The following is a 5,182-nucleotide window of genomic DNA, read 5'->3' on the forward strand; positions in this document are numbered from 1 at the left end:
GCTGTGCACATTTTGAAATCCTTCAGCTAGTGACGTGGCAGGGAACCCGCAGGCGTCACTGCGCTTAACTTCAGGCCGGCGTCCTCACGGCGGGTAGCTTGAGATGGCGTTATAAGAGCACAGACAATACGTTCATCTCGGTACATATGGACACAGCAGCAGGGGGAATTTACACATGTGATAAGTTTCATTCCGCTCCTTTTTTTTTTTTCACTCTTGCCATGCTTCCATAATCTAATGAATTGAAGGGGTGAGTAAGTTAGGAAAGACACTTATGCGGACGTCATCGAGTCCCGGGCAATTTCTTAAATGTTTCACTGAAATAAGAATTCTGAAAAGCGGCCTGGAAATCTTGATTGGTACACATAAACAAGAAAAAATCCTTAGGCTCCGGGAGTAGCTATCAGTGCTGCGTTAATCTGGCGCCGCACGGTAAGCTGAGCCAGTGTCAGCACAAGACGCTCCTCTTGGGAAAAACTTTTTTCCTCTTTGCTTTTATGGTAGGGCAATCGAAACAGCGCCTGGTCGTTGTGAATAATACAAATTTATTATGCTAAAATAAGAAAGTTGCTTGGCCATTGTGCTTTGTAGACTTGACTGTAGGCTAATGCAGGTTGTTAGAGGACGGCGTAAACTAGGTTTCTTAATGTCGTTCTTTGGCGTGCTTCTTTACGATTCTTCCAGCGGTCCTACCTTGGCTCGTTTCTAAGTGCAACTCATGATTTATTCCAGGTTCTGAGAACAATCCACTGATATGTATGATCGATTTCCTGACGCCTCCAAACCTTGCTGTGGTCGACAAACTGATAACAGACAAACTCTGCAACAAGCATTTCTCGAAGGACGTAGTGGACGTCAACGCCCAAGGAGAAATTGTCCTGGGCGGTAAAAGTAAGCATTTGCTCTCTCTCCTCTTTAGCCGCTACAAGCACGTGCCATTTCATCACTCGGCAGGTTTCTGTGAAAGTCTCGAATTGATGATGGTGATGGTATTGATGATGGTACAAGGTGTTTTCGTCTATACATGATGGGATGACAGATTTCTTTACGACACATTTAACCCCTGCGAATAGAGCCCCAGGCCAGGGGAAAGCTTATGCTTATTGCAAACGCGGGCTACCTGGCGGCAGGGGATCCTGAGGCGGATGCTCAAACCATTAGTCCCCCACTGCGACATGTCAAACTGCCGTGTGGAAAGCGACATGTACTAGGGCGTATTGCGTTCTTGTAAAGGTTGGTGGTTTCTGACCACGTGACATATGTGGCGAGATCTAAGGATCACAGTCGGGTTACACAATGTCAGGCACAACGCCTTTTCGCAATGGCTGTGAAAACTGCCACTTCTCAGAGGAACACACGAGAACCGCAAACAGTTAAGCACAAAGTTCTTCGTGGTGGTCACTGAGAGGTGTTAGATTGTTCTGGATTTGCTTTTCCGACGCTGCACAAGGCGAAGACGATGTTGGGTCATGTGGTATGTATGGCAAGCTGAATTTTCAATCCGCATAGACAAGACTGTATACAAGCTTTGTCACAAATATGCAGCCCGGAAACTTTGCTTCTGGGCTAAGCCATTTACGTGGATTCACATTGTCGATATTCCTGAAATGTCGAAGGTGAGAGGAGCTCAGTCCTCTTCCTTCCCGACCTTAGGACTTCCACGGACGTCACGAGAGTCCTAGTGCGCTTATTCGAAGCGAAGCCTGTGGGCTATGCTTTTTCTAGTGGGCTTACTTAGCATACTTGCTTATTAAAAACCAACGACGAGTTTGACTCCTCTACGGCTGCGATTTTGGCGTCTCACTCTAGAATCCCCTTGGCCATACAGCTCTTTACTGCATTTCTCGTGCACAGAAGGTTGAGGTGAGGGTAGTCTAGAGGACTTCACCCTCACGGCTCCTGTACAGGGATCCCAGCTGAGAACCGCCGCGGTCAGCCGGGGTACGCGACTTCAAATTTCCCTTCCCGGAACCTCTGTGCTTTCATCGAGCAGGCGGGCTTCATGCCCCGCTTGCTCTTCCCTATGCAGTGCAGGCAGGGACGTGAACTCTCTGCTTGTGCTTCTTCGCGCGATAGGCGGTCGGGCGCCCCACCACGTCCACTTGCTCAGCGTGCTGCGTGGGCGGGGAGTTTTTTATAAACAGTGCTTTTCTTATAATTCAGACAAAAAGAAAACCCCGAAAAAAGTCTTACGAAAGAACCGACATTTCGCCGCCAAGTCGACACCTTCTTCACGGTTGACTGGTTGTGAGCACGAGACTAGCTTTAATCTAGGCGCAATTCCACTCTTTTGGGAAAGGGGGTCGCCGCCTTGGGAATCACATGAGTTGGGGTGCGAACAACGCGCGTTCGCGGGGGTGGGGGGCGTCTGGAGATGTTGCGACGGCCATCAACATATTCTGATAGAAGGGAGTATTTCTGTTTTTTTTTTTGTATATGGCCGGATTATATACCTGGTCACTTGAATGGGTTTAGGTTGGTGTCGACAGCCTTTGCATGCTCAAAGTCGATGCGATGATCCAAGCACTCTCAATACTCCGCAATTGTACCGCGGTTTTGGTCGAAGTTTCGCCTATTGTTCCTGAGCTGTCGAAGGCTTTGTGGGAGATTCTTCTTCATGCCGATTTAACTGACGGAACAGTCAGGCCACAGGATTTTGTAGACGATACCGGGTGCTTGTTTCTTTGTGAATGGTCTTTCTGCCGAGGTACAAAGCACCCGAGGGTTACCTATGGTTTGTGACACACCTGTGTTCCCTGCTTACGGAACAGGTGGGTACCGTTTCAGTAGCACCTTTGATATACTGGATGGTGAAGTGGTCTACTCTTGGGGCCTGGGTAGTCTTCTGTCATTTCAATTTAGTGTGAACGAAAATTTTGCTGTCGCACCACAGCTAATGCTCAGATTCGTGTTAGATGCTCGTAACCGTCCTGTCTGTTTTTTTCCTTCGAATCAGGAATTTGGCTTTAGTAAACATGAATCACCAGGTGGAAATTTCACGCGCTTAGTAAATATTTAAAGCTGAAGATAAGGAATTCACTTACAAACTATTTCCTGGCACCGGCGAATTTCACACGGTACCCCGTGTTTGGTAATGTCTTATGCTTTATTGCAAAAAAAAGTTCCAAACATTTACTATCTCTACCATTTGATGAGCTCTGCCGCGGTCTTTCCAGTCCTGAACGACTTTGTCGTTTCCTCCACACTCGGTTTCTCGAAAGCCTGGGTCTAAGGATTCCCTGTCCGCACACCGGACACTAGCCACCGGCGCACACACACCACTGGGCGCACAATGCACACGCGCAAATCATTCACTCAAGAGCTTTGGGAGCTTTACATCACTAACGTGCACATTAATCCTGAGTGAAGCACGCAGTAGTGCCAGCTGGTTCGATTGGGCGCCCCTTTGTTATGGTGCAAAGCTCATCGTACTTAACTAAAGGGAGCTTTCCTCGGTTAAGCCTGGCCTTTGATCACACTTACCGAATTAACCATGGGAACTCAACCGAATGGCATCAGCAAGCTTGCTTCAACCGGCACAACCACGTAAACCACCTGTGCATTCTTGTAGCCATGCCTGCTGTTTTTGCCACTTTTTGGTACAGGCCCTGTGGCGCTTGTATTAGCGCATTGCGATACCGAAACATGTAAAACTTAGCAGTGCGCTTGCGTGGTGAAGATCGCCTGATATATTTTTACTTGGGAACGAAGTGTCGTTGGCTAGGAGGAAAAGTGCGATGAAAGGAAAAATTATTATTATTATTATCAGTGTCTTTTTATTAATAAAATAACAATGGACATAAGTGTTAGCCGCGGCATCTGCCATTGAAACCTGAAGCACCTGGGCTGCGGCTAGCGTGAGTAATAGGACAAAGCACAAGAAGAGGGAAATAAAGGGAGAGCGGTAGAAAGGATAGAGTATTGGGAAAGAAATGAAAACTGGTTTCGAAGAAAGAAAGGGCGCAGTAGCTATCTGACGCGGGTGAACTCTCGAACAGCGTCATGAGGTAAAGGAGGAAGGTAGAAGTGAAAGAAAAAGATGTGCCGAAGGAAGACCAACGGAATAATTTTTACCGCCTGGGGGATCTTAAACGTGCACCGGCATTGCACAGCGCGTGGGTGCCTTTTGCATTTCGCCTCCATTGAAACGCGGCCGCCGCGGTCGGTATTGAACCCAAGTCGTCGGGCTGAGCAACCGAGCTACTTAACCACTGAGCGACCGCGGAGCTCGGGAATAATTTAGACAATTCGGGGTTCTATGTGTGACGTTCGGGGAAGTTGAGTTCACGGGCGTTTTTTATTTTCACGTCAATCGAATTCGTGACCTCTGGGACAATAGCCGAGCTTCCGGAGAGCCGTGGTGGTGAACTCGTTATTTCGCCTAAATTTAGGGAACCAGGCTAAGGACCGGTACAATTTATAAAAAAAAAAAACGCGCACTGCCACTTTCTCTCTCGTACACTGAATGACTGATTCATCTGAAGGCGGCCGCATTGCCTTATCCTGCAAAATTATGCAATTTAGAAATGTTTACCGAACTCAGCGCTGGCAGAGCAGAAACGAAACCGATGAATCACTTCGTATGGAAAAGAAGGAATATTGGTTACCGGATATGAAAGGCGCAGCAACTATCTGACTTCTTGGTGCACACCTCAGCCGTGCTGGGAGAGAAGGAATATGAGAGTGAAATAATAGAAAGAGGTGATAAAGGAGGAAGTCAAAGAAGAAAGGGAGAAAGAGGTGCCGTAGACGAGGGCTCCGGCATAATTTTGAACACTTGAAGATCTTTGACGCGCACTGACATCGCATAACACACGGGCGCCTTTTGCGTTTCGCCTCCATCGAAACGTGGGCTCTGCAGCCGGGTTCAAACCCGGATACTCCGGCTCAGTAACCGTGCGCCCTAACCAATAAGCCACTTCGGTGGTTACGTAGAAATTGTTCCACCCTTGCCGTGTACGTAAAACGGTGTCTTCAGAAGGAAGGTAAGCGGTTTGGTCATTCACACCTTGTTCCCTTCTCTCACAGCGGGTTCAGTTGTTCACCGAGATGAGACAGTTACTGCATCTTTCATATCCTAACAAAAAAAAACTAATTTATTTACGTGCGCCCACATATGGTCACTGAAAGGGGAGGTAAGGACAGCGCACACGTCAGTTGTGTGCAGGGGTGCAAAGTTCTA

The sequence above is a fragment of the Amblyomma mixtum genome, chromosome 2, assembly GCF_055824585.1.
Source record: "Amblyomma mixtum isolate Tamu chromosome 2, ASM5582458v1, whole genome shotgun sequence".
NCBI classification, from domain to species: Eukaryota; Metazoa; Arthropoda; class Arachnida; order Ixodida; family Ixodidae; genus Amblyomma; species Amblyomma mixtum.